The 20,520-nt window shown below is 35.1% G+C and overlaps 1 pseudogene; it reads right to left on the bottom strand.

Moving 5' to 3' along the window:
• LOC102476980 (uncharacterized) overlaps positions 1-11,486 on the bottom strand; it is a 58,744-nt pseudogene extending 47,258 nt beyond the window's left edge.
• Positions 11,487-20,520: the final 9,034 nt, after the last annotated feature.

The raw sequence follows: 20,520 nt of genomic DNA, 5'->3' as shown, positions 1-20,520 counted from the left end.
ACTATAATGAAACAAAATATATAAGATCAGAAGAGTTGGATTAATAGAAAATATTACACAAATTACCTGTATGATCTTCTGTAAGTATAAAATTAGTTTGTTCTATAGATTTCAGAAACAGAAAGTGTGAATGATGAGTAAAGGAGTTTCTGACAGTTAAAAATATAAACAAAACAGAAAAAGATACCTAAAATGCAGGGGCCAGCAGGTGGTATGGTGATTAAGTGCACTGGACTCCCACATGGCTGATCATGGTTCAAGTCTCAGACCCGGTGACTTGCTTTCTCACTTTCCCTCTGTCTCTGTCTCTCTCTGGTCAAATTAAAATAATAATAATGATGATGACTACAATTGAATGAAATAATTCTTTTTTAAAAAGTTACCTAAAACTATTCATTATATTCATTATCTACCTCCTCAATTTATGCTGCTACATTAGAGAGTGAACTTTCGATAACGTACTTCATTTGGTCTGATTTTAAATTGAACTAAAGCACATCTACCAATGCTAAGGAATTACACAAAGAATGAAAACATAGTAAACAAGTTGTTCTCACTTTACCTTTCTTTCTTTCTGTATTCAAGTTAAAAATACTAATAATAAATAAAATAAAATTTAAAAAATTGGGGGGCCAGCAGGTGGCACAGTGGTTAAGAGCACTAGACTCCAAATGGTCACTGCCATTTGAGTCCTGGACCTAGTGGCTTTCTCACTTTCTCTCTCTCTATCTCTTCTAAATAAGTAAATAAATAAATAAAATAGTGATAATAAATAAACTTTGAGGCTCAAATTTTAATCAGGTTTTAAAATAAACTTCAACATGATAAAAGTATTATTAAAAAATAAAATGTTATCTTTAGATATGCTATGTGACTGAGAAGATAACATTATATTAATGATCATATACAAATCAACACTATCAGTCAAAGCAGTCTTTTGAAAGTAGAAATAATGAATTTTTACAGAGAAGTTATAGTTCCATATCTATGAAATTCCTGTAAATCAAAATTAAGTAGAGATTAGAAACAATGTTCATGTGTAACATAGAGAAGTGGTAACAGAGAAGTAGATTATTTCACTTTTTAAATTTATTATAAATGAATCATTACTTGGATCTAAAATGTCATCATCCTTTTCCTTCTTTTTATGTTTTAATTTTGTATATATCTTCCTTCTAAAGTTTTCTGCTATTTATTTTGTACATGTTTAATTTCATTGCCTATCCCTAGCACCATTTGTATAATGTAATGCTTAAAAAGTACTTTTAAAATTATTGTTATGCTTTATATTTGTTCGATTCCTATAAACACAAAGTAAAAATAGAACTTCTATAGCATTAATTATTAAGCCTCTATTTATTTTGAGAAAAATTACTGCCTCCCCCAGGGAGGTTGACTACATTGCAATTCCTTCTCTCCCATTCTCCTCCTGTGATTTTGGGCATGCAAGCACATGTTCCAGATGTAATTTTCAATCTAGCAGGTCCAGGACTCAAACTGCCACAGTTGGCTATGTGGGAATCCAGTGTCTTAAGTACCATGCCATTTGCTGGCCCCTGTTTAACCTTTTATTTTAATCACATCATACTCTAAGACCATGAACTATTTTCTATTTCTTGTCTAGTATTTCATGCACTTAAATACCTATGTATATGACTTTTCAACCCCAACCCACTTCTTAGGTAAGGTAAGTCCTCCACTATTACATTTAAATTTTTTAGAAACCCTTTCCAGTTCTTCATTGTCTTTCTTTTCTAAATGTTACCACCAGCTCCATTTAATTAATTGTTACAATAAAATGAAATTGATATCTTTTAGACTGTTAATATTTGCGGGCATGTTCACCTCCTCTTTCACATCATTTAACCTCAGAATTAGGTCATAATAGATGTTAAATATCAACTGAATATAAATTAATGCTAGTCATTTACTGCATTCTAATCCAAGAATATTTTAATGCAGTCATACATAAACTGAAGTCAAGTCAATGTACAAATAATGATGGTAATGAAGTAGATAACATATAAGAACATTTTCAGGCTGGCCCTGTAGCCTAAAGGTTACGGGAGTCAGATCCCATGTGGCTGGCCATGAGATTTGAATCTCAGCCTGGAGAGCTTAAAAAACACACTGGGTTGGGAACCAGCAGTTAGCGTAATGGCTATGTCGCTGGACTCCCACATAGTCGACCACGATTCGCGTCCCGGACCCGGTGGCTTAAAACTCACGCCGGGTGCATGTGCGTGCGTGCCCAATATCCTGAGAGGAGAATGGAGGAGAAGGGATTGCGGAGTGACCATCCCCCCTGGGGGGTGATTTCTCACTTTCTGTCTCTATGTCTCTCTCTGTCTGTCTGGCAAGCACACGCGCCCTATAGCAAAAACCTCTCAAAAAAAAAAAAAATAAAAAAAAACAACATACTGGGCACATGTGCTTGCATACTCAAAATCCCATCAGGATAGAGAAATGGCAGAGAAGGGATTGCAGTGACCATGCCCCATTGAGGCATCCTTTCTCTCTCTCTCTCTCTGATGGCCACATGGCCTCTCTGGCAAATAAATAAAAATATTTACCCTTTTTTTCTTTTCTAGTATAGAATAAACATCTACATTCATGGAGTAAATTCCTTCCCAAAATGTTATCAAAGTGAGGGTTCATGCCTTGTAGTTTACTCCTGATACAGGAAAAGTCTTATTGTGCTGAATTTATACTCTAAGGTAAGTGTCTTATAGTTTCAGAGCAACAAGTTAGTTTAATTCATCACTGATAAAAAGTAATTCGATCTGTGTAACCACATACTAAATCTGCCATTTAATTAGAGTAACTGGAAATCTAATCATGATCCCAAAATAAGAGAAACATGAGTTTTTACATAAATGTAACTATAAAAATGTCTTGACAACTCATCATAAGTATTTTGCCCTTTCTATATAACTGTAAATGCACATCTACGAAATTCAAAAGATATTTGGACTCATGGTTCCTGAAATTGAAAGATGGCGAAATCATATTGCTTACTCTATTTATATTGTTCTTGTCTTGAATAAAATTCAGCTCAAATTATAAATATTGCATGTATTTTCTCAAATATTTTACTATTTAATCATTATTTTTATTAACCTGATAAACTTTCATTCAATTGTTCTTAATCATCTAAAATGAGATAAAAATAATGTACGAATACATATGTTGATCAAAAGATAGACAAGAATAAATAACTGACAATGGTTGTTCCTTTATTTAAATATTTTTACCTAGGGGCCAGCTGGTGGTGTGGTCATTAAGGCGGTTGGATTCCTCATGGCCAATTGCATTATTTGAGTCCCAGACTCAGCAACTTGAAGAACTCACCTGGCAGGTATGTGTAGATGCATAAAGTCCTGGGAGAGGAATGGAGGCCAGTGTTGTGTGCCCATCTATTCTGGTGAATGACTTCTCACTTTGCCTCTCTCTGTACTGGTGCATGTACCCAATAGCAAAAACTAAATGAACAAACAGAAAAACTTTTAGCTGATAATGTGTGCGCGTAATTTGATAAAAGAATGAAAAGGAATAGAAAGATTAAGTACTCCATATACTCAAGATGCTAGTAAATAAAATAAATATTTTAACTTGAGAAATGCTTTAATTCGAATGTACAAATTAGTTGACAAACCGATATTAGAAACACATTCGAGATTTTGGATCTGGTCTAGCAGATGAAGAACTTCGGTGCCGTTACTCTCATCTTTACAACAGGAAAAACACTGAATAACTGAAAATGAACAGTTATTAACTCCACATGAGACTAGTATTGTGGTCGCAGGGATAACTCTTGCCCCTTTTATCAGAGGGTCAGAGAGGCGAATGTAGCCCTGTGACTGAGAAATTGCTGAAGGTTCAGCACAAACAAGCTTGAAAGTTGAAATATTCTGGGGGCCTGCTCTGGGACCTACTTTGAAGCCTGATGGTTATGGCAGCTGGATTGTACATGGACAATCAATCTTTAGAGTTCTAGACTGCAGCATGAAAAACACAGTGGTCACATAAATATGCATGCCAAAGACCTTGACAGGAGAGAAAAATGGAGGAGAAGAATTGAGGGTTGTCCATGACCCATGAGAATGGCTTTCTCTTCTCTCTCTCTCTCTCTTCTCTCTCTCTCTCTCTCTCTCTCTCTCTCTCTCTCTCTCTCTCTCTGCCTTTCTGTCTCTGGTGAGCACACATGCCCTCTGGCAATTTTTTTTCTAAAAAAACGTCAAAGTCAGGGCCAGCAGGTGGCATGATGTCTAAGAACACTGGACTCCCACATGGCCAACTGCAGTTTGAGTCCTGGACCTGGCGGTTTGCTGGCTAAGTTTTCCTATCTCTCTCTCTCTCTAGCTCTATCACTCTCTCATCCAATTAAAATAAATAAATATAGTTAAATAAAATAATTATTTTTAAAAAGTGAAAGTCAAAACATTCCATGGACTAAGCATTAGCAAAGCATCCACAACCTCAAGAATTTATTTCAGGAGTCCTACCAGGCTCATACAGTGAACATCAAAGAAAAATATCCACATGCTTCTGACATGGGGCAGGTGGGAATAGTCATTTTAAAAAGCAGCAAGTTCCTCTAACAAGGCTTTATCCCATTAGAAACTATTTTACCAGAGTCCATGATGGGGAAGGGAAATATCCAATTTCAAGCCTCTCTAGGCATCCTATGTAACATGTAAATGGGGACAGAGAAAACTGAGAGGCTTTGCAAAAAATAGGCAAGAGCTCGAGGTCACTAATAGCTTAAAATTAGTCATAAAACCATATAATATTTTCTTCCCTCCATACATTATCATCAAATCAGCAGGATTCCGGTATAGTAGCACTCAATGCAAACAAAAAGAACTGAGCATCTCAGAACCTATTTAAGAAGTCTCTATGTAAACCCAAGGTCAATAGAAAAGACATAAAGAAGTACACCATAAATTATCTATAATCTCTGAGACCTTCAAATATAGCAAACAGTAAACACAGCCTAACTTGTAGTCAGATAAATTTAAAATCTTAACCTTTTGTAGGAAATGTATTTCAGTCATCAGAACAGGTATCTATATTTTCTTACCCAATTTCAGGAAGAGAAAATATTTTCTGGACTACATTGACAATAGTGTTATCTGAAAGACACCATTCCTAATAAGAACTGTGGCTTTTTTTATTTTGATTTTCTATAGGGCGTGGGTGCTCACCCAAAGAGACAGAGAGGACAGAGAGAGAAAGAGAAACAGAAAATGAGAAATCACCCCCCCTAGGGGAGAGAGTCACTCGACAACCCCTTCTCCTTCACTTTTCTCGTGGGATTTTGGCGACACACGCACATGCATCTTTAGTGAGTTTCATGCCAGGTCCATGACTCAAATTGCAATTGTCCATGTTAACCACCGTGACATCTGCTGGTCATAGGAACTGTGGCTTTGGATAGAGACAGGAAACACACCTAGGGAAACATGAAAAGGAATGAGTTAGAGAAATACATACTCTAGACTTAGTTTCTCCATGCTGTTTAGTTTCTGACTGGCAGATGGAAGCCCTCTGAGCCAGTACAGAGAGGTTAGACTCCTGGAGAATATACCAAGTAACAAAAACATAGAGTAGAATTGGAGAGGAGGGCAATAAAGAATAAATAAAGAACATTCATTATAATTTTCTCCTGCCAGTTACTAGACTAGCAGAAGTTCTATTTTTGTTTATTAAATAATCCAAATGTATATTAAAAATTATAAATTATATCAGCAACTTTAGGATAAAATTCAGATTTAGTTATAGGTAGAAGGTCTTCCAAAAGTTCTTATAAAATGCGTATGATAAAAAAACTCTGCATAGATTTAAATCTTTTTGCACCAAAATAAACTCTTTAATTTCACTTTTTATGAAATTTGTGAAGCTTTCTTATATATTATTACTGCATAAACATGACTCCATTCATTTTAATACATAAGTGAGATAGAGAATAGTAAATTTTGACATATAAAAGTAACTGATCACATAATTGAGTAGGATATTTTAATTATGACCTCTTGAGGTTGTAAAATTGTTATGTTTAACTTCACTAAATTAAAAATATCTACCAAATATATACTGACACATTACAAATGTTTGCAACCTACTTACGACTAAAAATTAACATTGTAGTAGAACACGTACAAATGATTATGAAATAAAAGTGGTAAATGAGGATTACTTCATTGCAATTACGTTCCTAGTTACAGTATGGATAATTTTCTCAAAATCAGGCTACTGGATTTTTAACATTTCTTTTTACTTCTAATCTTAGAGCATGTCAAAAATAGTTACGAACATTTAAATTTTATCCAGTAATGTACTTGATACATGCTTTTGTGATCATTTCAATAAGCAAATAATGATCATAATAAATGGTGCTTTTCTTCTGCTTATTGGTTACTTTTGTGCATAAATTTAATTTTGCTTGACCTTTATATATGTGAGCTACATAATATTACGCCAAAGTTTGACAGAAATTCTGACATCTTGTATAATGTCTAGCAAGTGTGTGTGTGTGTGTGTGTGTGTGTGAGTGTGTGTGTGTGTGTGTGTTTATGCTATATTTTAAGTCAGTATGCTGCCAAATGTTCAATTTTATCATGTCATAGATGATGACACAGACAATATCAAGTTGAGTCACTACCACCTAAACTGGAAAATGGCTTCCATGCTGTTAGGGGTGACATCCAAAATATACATTATTCATCCCTCACACTGAGCAGATTTAATTATATATTTTGATTCAACATTTCAAGTGGATTAAAGTGAAACAGTCTTCCTTAAGTATGGGATTTAGCTTTGAAAATCCTGATGCTGTGAACTCACTTCATTATATGTGAACACAGACTTATTGTATAATCTCTAATTCTCCTCTTAAAAAAATGAAAAAAGTCTAAAATAACTCTTTGAAAATCCACATCACTACCTTGACATATACTTGTTAATGTGTTTTTGAGAGGGTTCATGCAATTTATTTGCTTTTTATTTTGAGCCAGTAGATGAACAGTTATATTTTCAACACCACTGCACAATAGGTTTCCTTGAATTTGAGTCTATATACTTGACACTTTAAGTTGTTAAATATATCAGCTTACCTAAAAATGAAGGTCTTTTAATATTTTCTCAGAAAGTTAGAGAAAATTACTGGAAAGAGTCTTTCTGATAAAAACAGAGTGTGATAGAAAGCAAGATTTTCCAGCATTATTTTAATTGATTTTGTAGTTTATCTTCTAGAGTTTAGCAAAACATTTACCTGTGGATTTAAAATTCTTTTTTTATTCACATATTTGAACACACTATAGCAAAATTAGACATTTGCATAGAAAGAAATATCAAGCAGAGAAAAATACTGAAATATTCTAGCTTAAATGCTGACTTCATTCTTGAACCTTAATTTAAACCAATATGGAAAACTACCTGAAGTAAGACAAGTATACTCCCACTGTTGAGTTTTTTAAAGAGAGATCTTTGCTATAGGGTGCATGCACTCGCTGGAGAGACAGAGAAAGACAAAGAGACAGAAAGCGAGAAATCACTCCCTGGGGGGGATGGCTATCTAGCAATCTTGTCTCCCTTCTCTCAGGATCTTGGGCATGCACACTCTTGTGCCTGAAGTGAGTTTAAGTCGCCGGGTCCACAAGTCAAATTGTGGTCAACTACTTGGGAATCCATTCATGTAATCATTACCCCATCTGCTGGTCCCTCATAATTATGTTATTAAAATTTGTGTCATCAATAACTTGAGAGGCCATCAATATTTTCCACACAATTATTCTAGTAATTTTAAAAGATACTACTGTGTTCTTATTTTAATAATTGTATTATCATTAAATACATACTAGTTGTTAGCCATTATGATAATGGATTTATATGCCTTCATTTTTTTTAAGTTTTACAGCATTCTTTTCAAGCATTATTATCAATATTACTATTATTTTAAAATTAAGAGACCAGCCTGTGGCACAGTGATATAGCTGACTACTTAGTTCAAGTCCTGGACTCAGGGCCTTGAGAACATACAGGGCATGTGTGTGTGCCTCCTCCAAGATCTCAACGGGAGGGAAAACAAGAGATTGTGCTATGACCATTCCCTATGGGAGGGGGGGGTGATTTTTCACTTTTTGTCTCTCTCTCTCTTTGTGTTGAGCCCATATACCCTCTGGCAGTATTATTTTTTTTTTTTAAAGTTAGGAAAACAAGACTCAATGCCATGAGTTTATGACAATTATGCTCTCAATATAATTATGAATATGTAAGTAAATGGAGTAATACACACATACAGACACAATTTTCCCTTTCCTTATAGATTGTGAATATTAATAAGAAACATTTTTCAAAATTGTAAAGATACTTTATGAATTAAAGGCAGGTAATTTTTCAATAGACCAAAATATATTAAGACAAGATATTTCCTAAAGTAATGCCAAAGTTTAAATATATATACAAATTCACTTATTTGAAATGCTTTTTCCAGGAAAAAATTATAGAAGGTATTACTTAATAAAATACTTTTTTATCATTATATTACTTTTTTATGCATTTTAAATTTCTATGACTTCTGGCCATTGCTTTCTTTAACCAATTTTGTTATACCAATGTTGGCAGCAGCATAGCTAGAGATATGGAGAATGAATCCCTAAGGAAAACATGATTCAATTTCTTGCATGAATGTTTATCTGAAAACTACCTTATTAAACAAGGATGCATTTTTAAAGTGATTCTATGTTAACAAAATTATAACAATGACTCAAATAACCACAAATATGACCCCCAAAAAGGCAAATGTTTGCCCCATAGTCACCTTCTGAGTGACATGAATTAAATCCTTTACCAAAAATAATTTATGTGAGTAGAATTCTAAATTTCCAAATGATATAACCCCAGATTATAATTTTTCTAGCATTTCATTAATACTAAAATGTTAACTTTATAATTGTCATATTATTTTATATTCTTTGTTGGTGGGTTTGTTAGCTCTACTATGATAAGATTGAATTACTTGCACTTCTCTATTCAATAGAAGGTTTTCATAATTCTGGAAAAAGCACTTGTTCTTTCTCATCCATTCACAAATTACTTTTTGATGCTAATCCATTTTTATGCATTTGAACATGTATTTTAACACATGTATCCTTTAAAAACGTATGTAATATTACATTAGATATACGTTCTTAATTTACATAAAAATTGTAAACAATCATTCTGCTTCTTACTTTTACATTAATGTAGTGCATTTTTAAAAATATATTTTATTTCAATTTCTTTTATACATTCAATCACATATGTCACTTAACTTGCAAAGTGAATATTCCAACATGTATACATTTCTCGCCAATCCAGTTGGGAATACTATACACATCATCCTCAACAGACAATAACCCATCTCTCTGTCCCACGAATGTCCCGCCTCTCCATTTTTCTCCCCAACTTCTCTCTTCAGTCTCTCTTCCTTCACCCACCCTCTTCCCACCCTTTTTCTGGTATTTATAACCATTTTCTATTTTTCTATATCCTCTGGTCATTCAGTTTTGGCTATAGAGTGTGGACATTTGGTATATATTAATGTGTGCAAAAATTCTCAATAAGATACTGGCAAATTGATCCAACAACATATACAGAAGATTATACATCCTGACCAGGTAGGCTTTCTTCTGCGGATGCAAGGTTGGTTCAACATATGTAAACTGTAAGTGAAATACACCATATTAACAGAAAGAAAGATAAGAACCATATAATCATATCAATTGATACAGAAAAGGCATTTGACAAGATACAACATCCATTCATGATCAAGACTCTCAGCAAAATTGGCATAGAAGGGTCATTTCTCAACACAATAAAAGCTGTGTATGAAAAAACCATAGCCAACATCATCCTGAATGGGGAAAAGCTGAAATGTAATGCATTTTTAAGACATAGCCAGGTTGCTGAATGTACATCTACTTCATCCATTCTGACAGTCACAAGGCAGTGTAATATATGGAATGGCCTCATTTTTCTTAACTATTTCGCTAGTGATGACAAATGGATAGCTTCTAGCTCCCTTTACTTGTAAATATAATGTGAGAAAAATCCTTGTATATACCTACTTGAGAACTTTGTTTGAGCTTCTTTGGAGACATATACACAAAAATTATTTCATAGGATAATAAGGAAACAAAATATTCACAAAGTATCATAACATTGTTTTTTAAAATTTCAATTACAACTTACATTTCTCTTGAATGATGCATGAAAATCTCATCTATACAATGTACTTGCCTAACTCGAATTTATTTTAACATATTCTAGATATTATTAGTAAATGCATTTTTATACGATATTGATCAACACGGGAAATGAATATTTCTCTCAATTTATTTATGACTTCTCTTCACAAATGAATTGAATTTCACAAATTTCTCAAATAAGATCTGGAACAATCACTGTTGATTATTGAATTCTTTGCAAATTTTATATGGAACATATAAATAAATACAGTATTGTAATTTCATAGTATTTCCTAGTTTGTTTTTGTGTGTGTGTCTTAAAAAGGAGCTCCAATTTTAAATTGATACTGATTTTTTTGGTGATATTAAGTTTTTTACTGATATTAAGTTTTCTGGAAGCAGATTCTTCCTTGTGAGATGCAAGATCTTTGTTCTGTCACCATATTCATGAGAAGAAGGGGCAAGCCCGTCTGCCAGGAAAAGAGGTGAAAGTAAGATTCAGGAGTCAAATGGTATACAGCAATAACACTGACCCATAATGGAAGGTTCTAGTTTCAAGTCTGGAGACCTCTCTAAACTTGTAGAGTACATATATGTCCATGAGCTGGGACATGCTGGAGGTGGAGTATGACATGAAGACTTGTTTGGGGGTGCTGTCTTTCTTTCTCTCTTCCTTATGAAAGAAGTGGGAAAAGAAAAGCAACAAAAACACTTTTTAAAAAGGATGAGTAAGCCAGCTTCATAATCTAGGGTTCAGGGACCTGGATCCCACATGGACAATTGTAGTTTGCCCCTGGATTAGTGGCTTGAAAATCACATGGGACATAATTGCATGCATGTCCCAAATCCAGACAAGATGGAGAAATAGAAAAGGAGGAATTGCAGTGTGACCACACTCTGTTAAGTGGCACTTTCTCCCTCCCTCTGTCTCTTTCCTACTCTCAGGATAGGAGAGGTGTCCTTGGGTAGTTAAAAAATAGACAAGGAACATGAAATGTACCCCAAAACGTGGGATTTTACATATACCCCTCTCTTGGTCCCTAAGCTTATATAGTTCCAGAAAAATGTGATTCAGTAACAGTTTCCAAGATTAGAACCCAAGAGGCCAAAAACATTTCTTAAAATCCTATTTCTGAGAGTCCTGAGTGACCATGCAAGAAATCCCAAAACGATGTGTTTACCATGCTGAAAATTTTCCAATTCGCCCCTCTGATAGAGAGGTCTTCTGGAATGTAGTTTTCTTGCCATCTCTGTCATGGTGCTAAGCAGATAAGGGGACACTTCTACCAGATCAGTCTACTTGCCAGCTGATCATTACTGGATTCCTCACTCAGTGCCACATGGAGCAAAAGAATATAACAGATGACCTTTCTCAGAGTATATGCACAAGACTTTTAGCTTTAATAAAATGATGACTTTGTATCTCTGAATTTTGGAGTATTTTATCATAATATAATGCAGACCATATCCACTGTATAAAAACACTATTTATATTTGTTATTGCTTTATATTTCCCCATAAGTGGCACAAATTCAGCTTCAAGTAAGCCTATTGTTTGAGTATTGCTGATCCATTTCCAAGTACGAAATTCAATTGAGTTTTATATTACGTTAAATATTGACCACCACGTAGTTCCAAGTAAATTATTTTAAAAATCGCAAATTGAGGGAAACTGAAGATGGCATAATGGTTATGTCGTTGTGTTCCCACATAGTTGACCATGGTTCAAGTCCTGGACCTGACAGCTTAAAACTTATACCAGATGTGTGTGCTTATATGCCCCAAATTCTGAGAGGAGAATGGTGGAGAAGGGATTGCTGTGTGGCCATATTCCATGGGCAGTGATTTCTTTTTGTCTCTCTGGAAAGCAAATGTACCCTAAAGCAAAAACTGAAACCAAAACAAACAAATAAAGCAAAACAAAACAAAAAAATCTCTGAGAGGGGAATGGAGGAGAAGGGACTGTACAGTGGCCATCCTCTCTGGGTAATTTCTCACTTTCCCTCACACTATTTCTATTTATCTGGCTAGCGCAAGCATACTAAGGCAAAAACCTCTACCAAAATATATATAATACATATATATGTGTGTGTGTGTGTGTATGTGTGTATGTATGTGTGTGTGTGTGTATATATCCTATAGGGAAACATGATAGCCTTCTTAAAGACTATGTATCACTCTCATGTCTTCAGGTAAGTTGGAGCTTAAGTATTTGGCTTGAGAGGCGGTATCATGTGTAGGAACTATAAGATAACTTGAAAACACAATTAAGTCAGACTTCTGTCCTAAAGGGAGGATTTTGGTATAAAAAGAAAAATATAGAAAAGTTAGATTTGGGCCAGAAACTGAGAATTAATAATGAATCATGTCTATTGAATCAAACCTGTTCATCACCAGGTCAAGAAACCTTGCAGTTACATCACCCTTACCTCTGGTACAGCTAAAAAATAATGAATTATTCTGGGGCACAATTTTGTTAAATTAGTTTTCCAGGGTTTGTTCAAGTTATTCCAGTATTTGTGTTGAATTGGTCCTATTTCTTAATTTATAATTGATCTGTATATGCTTAAGATCCCAGAAGAAATAGTATTTGAACATAACATAAACACACTTGTTATATGACTTCCAATTTTTAGATTATTTTTTTGTTTACTTTTTTGTTATAGGCTATATGTATACTCCAGAGAGAGAGATAGAAAGAGGGGCAGTGAGAAATAACCCCATGGAGGGATGGTCACAGTACAATCACTTCCCCTCCGGTCTCCTCTTGGGATTCTGGCACACACACACACATGCCCAGCATGATTTTCAAGCTGCCAGATCCAGTATTCAAACCACCTAGTTGGCCATGTGGAATCCAGCCTCTTAAGCTTCATGCCATCTGCTGGCCCATGACTTCTTCTTTCTAACTTGCCAATTTGTAATATGGAATATGTATCCTAAGACACTTAAATAATTGGTATATTATTTTAATTTGAAATGTTTGTTTCTTCTACAAATTATCCTTTTTCTAGAAACTATCCTTTACACATTTTTATGAAGCTTTTCTTTATATATTTATGATTTTTGCTTGCTTGGTACTAACAAAAGGCTCGCAAGAAAAAAATATATATAATGATAATTACTTTTATTGTAAGTTAACTATTGGGACCAGCAGGTGGCATCATGGTTGTTGCTGGACTCCCATGTAGTGGAATACAGTTCGAGTCCCAGACTCTGCAGCTTGCAACTCACATCACATGCATGTGTGTGTGTGTGTGTGTGTGTGTGTGTGTGCCCAAAATCTCAGAAGGAGAACAGAAGAGAAGGGATTATGGTGTGGCCATCCCCCTTTGTGGCTGACGTCTTGCTTTCTGTCGCTCTCTCTGGCAAGTGCACATGCCCTACAGCAAAAATCTCTCTTAAAAAACAAAACAGAAAATAAGCAAACAAAACAGAAAGTTAATTATTGTTGTCTTACTGGTACTAAAAGGCTGAATCACATTATAAACATTTACGTTGCTATAGTATGTTTGATATATCTGAAATATCTTCAGATATACATGTAATATATAACTAAATTAAAAGGGAAAGTATAACCACAATCAAGAGATATGTTCTTATAAATTCACAAGCTTAAGTGTCTAATAATTACATTTAAGAGCCTTCTAAACAAATCATAGTTGGCACATTGCCAGAATGACAGAATGATTTAAAATAAATCACCTCATTTAGTTTCTAAGTGTAAATATGAATATATACTTTAAACATATAAAAAGTTTGTATATTTGTCTTTGATAGAGAGACAGAAAAGCAAGTTAATAACCTGATTTAAAAACTTAGATTGGAGCCAGCAGGTGATAAGTTAGTTGATACACTGTACTCCCACATGACCCACTGCTGTTCAATTCTCGGACCTGGTGGTTTTCTCATTTTCTCTCTCTGTCTCTCCTCTGGTGAGCACATGTACCCTATAGGAAAGTAAATTAAAATGAAAATAAATAAGTTTTTTAAATGACCCAGATTTGAGGCCAGAAGGTGACGTGATGGTTAAAGCACTGGATTTCCACATGGTCAACCACAGTTGAAGTCCCATACCTGCTGGTTTGGAAATCATGCTGGGAACATGTGTGTGCATGCCCAAAATTCTGAGAAGAATGGAAGAGGAGTTGTGGGTGGTCATTTCTCCTGGATCGTTTTCTTACTTTCCCTCTCTCTGTTTCTCTACAGAGAGGGTACATACTCTGACAAAAATCTAAAAATAAATAAACATTAAAAAAACTCAGATTTTTTACAGCATATTTTTTAAAAAGAATCAATTTAAAAAATTTAAAGTGTTGTAGCTATTTTTAAGAATGCTAGGACCAGCACATGGTGTAGTAATTATGTTGCTGGTCTCCCATATGCCTGATCGTGGTTTGAGTCCCAGTCCTGGTGTCTTGAAAATCACCCTTGTGCATGCCCAAGATCATGGGAGGAGAATGGAGAAGGGATTGTGTCATGGCCATTCACCCTGGGGGTAATTTCTCACTTTTCTTTTCACTGTCTCTGTTTCTCTCTCATTCTTCTTGGCAAGTGCACATGCCCTAAGGCAAAACCTCTTAGGGGGTGGTGGGGGGAAGTGTCCAAGGGATTTCCTATTATCTTTATCTGCCACCAATTCACTAAAAATGTGTCTAACTTTTTAAAACGTTATTTCTTTTATGAAAGGAACACAAAGAGATGGAGAAAGAGAAAGACTAGCACCCTGTTCATGGCCATGCCATGATCCTTCTCCCCAGCCTTTCCCAGCAATCTGGGAACAGAAGGTATGTTTGTACACCTGGCATGTACAAGCCCATTTTGGAATCAAATCCTGATCTTCTGTATAGACTCCACCATTGTGGAGTATTGTGCTATAGCTGCACCACACCGACTGGGCCCTAAATATTTTAAACTTTATTTGACCAGTGAATCTGTTGGTATAGAATTGTTTCTGAAATTTTATTCCCCCCAAAATGTATTTTAATATGTATCTTTTTAAAAATAGTGAACATGGGAAATAGTAGTTTACATTATCCAATCTTTTTTTTTTTGGAAAGATTTTTGCTATAGGGCACTTGTGCTTGCCAGAGAGAGAGACAGAAAGTGAGAAATCACCCTTCCAGAGGGGATTTCTCCTCTCATGATCTTAGGCATGTACTCACATGCGCCCAGAGTGAGCTTAAGCCACCAGATCTGGGACTAAAACTGCGGCTGACTACATGGGAGTCCAGCAACATAGCCACTACGCCAACTGCTGGTCCCTACCTCATCTAATCTTATATATAATACTTACTCGCTGGTCTTCTCCCTGAATGTCGCTCCTTTACATAAGTACACATAGAGTTTAAATGTTATTCTCACTAATATTTACTTACCTCTTCTACCTTTTCCCTAGGACAATTATCTCACACAGATTAAGTCTTCTGATAGACAGTTGACATTTAAATTCGGGAACTTGGAAATAAGCAAGTCAATGTAAGAAAAGGATTGTGAATGCCTCGCCCAATATTTTACCACATACAGAACTGTAAAATGTGTCCCGTAGAGCAGCAGATAGGTACTGAACTTAGAAAACCTAGGTCCCACATGCCTGACCATGGTTCAAATACTGGTTCTGGTCACTTGAAAAGTATGTTGGTGTGAGTTCGTGCACATGCCTAAAATCCCCATAGGATGGAGAAATGGAGGAAAAAAGACAGGTGTGACTACACTCCTTGGCCATCGGGAAGTTCTCTCTCTTTTTCTTTCTTTCTCTCTCTCCTTTCTGGTGAGCACATGCACGCTTTAGCAATTTAAAATGAAAACAGCAACAATAGAAACTATTAAATGGTTCACCCAAAATGGACAGTGATTTTTTTTTAATGATGGTAATATTGATTTTAAATTTAAATGTAGAAATTGTTTTATTTATTTAAACAGTGCTTTCATTAGAAATATTTTTGAAGGACATTGATATTAAATGTCTTTCCTTCATGTTTCATGTGTTATTTCCCTGTAATTATACTGTAGAGGTTAAAATGATTATTTTCTTTTTCTTCTCACTGAAGAGTAATTAGGATAAGTAATAGATCTTTTAGGTGTCAGTGATTTCTAACTAATATCTAGTGTTTATACAAAGGCTTTGTTAATATTAAAGTGATTGTGCCCTAAAACAAGGAGATTTACTTATATACCGACCAGAAGAAACTGCTACTATTGTATAGGCTTATAGCTTGTCAAAATAGATTTTTCACAGAACTTGGATGTTATGTGAGACAAATTATAAATTCATTTTATTGATTGGGAAATGGAGGCAAAATGTGTAATTGAATTGTTCATGGTCATACATTAAGTAATTATTCAGATAAAAAGCCATTAACTGGCAATCATCTAAGACTTAGATTGCATGTGTTCATTCATTCAGTCCATTTTTATTGGGAACCACTTATTTTACCCATCTAGATCAAATAGGAACTTAAAAGTGAGTGTCATGTGTCATGTCAAAGTACCTGGCATATAGTAAGAATTACCCATATTTGGCGTATAGTAAATGTTATACATATGTTAAACTAAACCATTTTGGCCTAAAATGAACATTGTACTTCTACACTTGGATTCCTATAGATAAGATGCAATCATACGTGTTAGACTGTTTTTCCTGAGCTGGTTGCTGTTAGTCAATCACACTAGCCACACTTCAGTCAATCACAGAAAGCCAACCTTTTAGGCTGTTCCAGCAGCCAACCATCAAGCTGTAACCCATCTAGCGATTGCTCTACCTCACTCCCTCACTTTCATTTTTGCACATCACTTTTCCTTTCCTCTACACATAATTTTCCCTTCTTGCAAACTTGTATATCCTGTGACACCATGGCTAGCCAGAGTCACTCAGAAACCATTTCCTGGAAGGCTGCCCAGTTTGAATGTCCTGCCCTTTGTTTAAATAAACTTTATTAAATTTTGGCTTGTCTAAAATTCTGTTTTCCAACATATACAAGTGAGAGGGAAAGTAAGAGATGTTTGTTATTCTTAAAATGTGGAATTATATTTTTCTCAAAGAATAAAAATACAGGCTATAGGACTTTAGAGAGCATGTACTTTCAGAAAGCTTTAATGAGGATGTCAGTCATTATGTGAACTTTGGGAGACAAGCAACATCTCTGTTGATAGGAAATGCTGCCTAAATGTATGTATTAAATGTGAATCTAAGCTACATACCATAGTTTTGTCAATTCGGTCAAATAAAAATGATAATTCATCTCTTTCATATCACATATGAGATACTTACTTAAGTGCAAAATTTTTTAGTTTGTAGCTATTGACTTAGTCATTGTATTTCACACTCTTTTATCAATATTAGATTAGATTTTGAAGATTACTAATTCTGTTATGGGGCCAGCAGGTGGTGTACTGGCTAAAGCGCTGGATTTCCATGTGGTCAACTGTGGTTTGAGTCCCAGACCTGGTGGCTTGAAACTCATGCTGGGCACATACCCAAACTCCCTGGAGGACAATGGAAGAGAAAGGATTGATGGCCATCCCCCCTGGTGGGTGGTTTCTTACTTTCTCTCTCACTGTCTCTCTCTCCCTTTCCAGTGAGTATAAGCACCCTATGGCAAAAACCTTAAAAAAATAAAGTTCTGTTATCTTCAACAGATAGGGCTTATTTTTTTTAATAAATATGGTGTTTTTTTAATTAATTTTTCTCTGTACATCCAGTTAAATTATGAAAACTAGGTATAACATTGGTGTTTTAGAATCAGCCTACTCATTTAATAGTGTACATAATAGTTTTTTTTTCTTATATAGGTATAATCATACATTGTTTATATTACTAAATTAAAAGTGAAATATAGAATAACAAGGAGTTATAAAATACTGTTTAAAATAAAATTTATCTCATTTAGGATTTTTCACAGCAATTCTTATTTACATAATAAGGAAAAATCAGCCTATTTGGTTATGTACCCTTCAAATCATTGTTTGTCAAGATAAATTTGACTGTTCTTGATTTTTACCCAATTCTTTCCAATTGTTTAATCATTTTGGAAGCATATATCATTTATGTTTTTGGCATGATTTTGCTTAGTAAAATTGTTGGAACACTGGCAAACGGTCTTCTTGCCTAAGCTTAAAACTGTCATATGAAATTGACATCCAGACAAGACTTTGTGAGTACTTTAATAAAGAAAAGCATGCATAATGGTATAATAAATTTCCCCAAATCAGCCCTGAATTCAGGATCTTTTATTCAAAACATTTTTCATGTCAGAAATAAATAAATAACTGAAACTAAGTTTAAATGACAAGTACAATTGAGTTTGCTCCTAAAAGTATACTCACAATCCTGACTTCAAATTCAACTATGACATCTACTTGGTAATATGAGTTTTCTTATAGGCAATTCACAATAAATGCACCAGAAACACAAACTCTGCAAAATGTACTTATAGGGTATTTAAGAATATAAATGCTTTCTACAAGTCACGGATTTTGTCAAAATTATAACAATAGATGTAATTGTATGATTATTGAAAAAACAAGTTTTAGTATTCTCTGCATTTACAAAAGGATTAAAAATTTATTTTTAAAATTCATAGTAAAATAAATACATTTCAGAAGAGAAAAACATAGTAGTATTTCTATCAGAATTAATTCACTTTTTATTATCAGAGACTCCATTTATGTTATGTGCAATTTATATAGTTTGGTTGAAATAAATTAATATATAATATTTTATTATACTTATTACTCTATGTTTAAAAATGATATAGTCATTATTTAAAGAAAAAATAAACTTAATTTTGGGAAACAATGATATAGTCATTATTTAAAGAAAAAATAGACTTAATTTGGGGAACCAGCAGTTAGTGCAATGGCTCTGTCGCTGGACTCCCACCTAGTCGACCGCGGTTTGCATCCCGGAATCAGTGGCTTAAAACTCACACCAGGCGCGTATGAGTGCATGCCCAAGATCCCGAGAGGAGAATGGAGGAGAAGGGATTGTGGCATGACCATCCCCCTGGGGGGGTGATTTCTCACTTTCTGTCTCTATGTCTCTGTCTTTCTGTCTGGGGAGCGCATGCATCCTATAGTGAAAACCTCTCAAAAAATAAATAACTCAAAAAAAATAAACTTAATTTTAGTAAGACAATTGCATAAAGTGAGTTTAAGTTTAATAATTTTTTTTTTGGAGAGATTTTCACTGTAGGGCGCATGCGCTCGCCAGACAGACAGAGAGAGACATAGAGACAGAAAGCGAGAAATCACCCCCCGGGGGGATGGTCACGCCGCAATCCCTTCTCCTCCATTCTCCTCTCGGGATCTTGGGCATGCACGCACACGCGCCCGGCGTGAGTTTTAAGCCACCGGGTCCGGGACACAAACCTCGGTCGACTACGTGGGAGTCCCGCGACATAGCCATTACGCTAACTGCTGGTTCCCAAGTTTAATAATTATTTTTAACTCAGTGAATTTGCTTAGTAAAATCAATTTGTCTCAGTGTACTCAGATGCGATAAAATACTGTAGATAGGGAAGCTGGCAAACAGCATAAATTTGTATTTCACAGTTCTGAAGCCTTGGAAATTGAATATAAGATCACAGGAAGATTCAAGTGGTCTGTTTAGGGACCACTTTTTCACTAAGAACACACCTTCTTACTGTGTCCACACATGGTGAAGCAGGAATAAGCTCTCTTGTACTTATTTTATAAATCCACTAATCCTCTCCATCAGGGCAAAGATTAACTGCCATCCCAGAAGACCCCACATACTTTTTTTTTAAGAGGGATATTTTTGTTAGAGAACATGTGGGCTCATCAGAGCAATAGAGAGAGACAAAAAAACCAGAAATCATCCCCCAGGAAGGATGGCCACACTGCAATCCATTCTCCTCCACTCTCCTCTTGGGATTTTGGGCATTCACACACATGCACATGACATGAGTTTTAGCTGCCAGGCCTGGGATTCAAACCATGGTCTGTCACATGCGAGTCTAGAACAGTAACCATTATGCTAGTTGCTGAGCCCAAGACTCCACATTCTTAACCCATCACCTTGGGGTTTGGATTTCAACATATGTATTTTGCAAGGACACAAATACTGAGATTATTGCATGATTTAAAAATAAATAAGCAAGGACCAGTAGGTGGCATAGTGGGTAAGCTGCTATATTCACACATGTTCAACCATGGCTTGAGTCCCAGACCTGGCAGCTTGAAAAATCACATCAGCTGCATGTGTATGTGTACACAAAATTTCAGGGGGAGAGTAGAGGATAAGGGACTATGGCATGGCCATCCCTCTTGA

This window comes from Tupaia chinensis, unplaced genomic scaffold (genome assembly GCF_000334495.1).
Source record: "Tupaia chinensis unplaced genomic scaffold, TupChi_1.0 Scaffold139190_1, whole genome shotgun sequence".
NCBI classification, from domain to species: Eukaryota; Metazoa; Chordata; class Mammalia; order Scandentia; family Tupaiidae; genus Tupaia; species Tupaia belangeri.
This window is presented reverse-complemented; position numbering and strand designations above follow the sequence as displayed.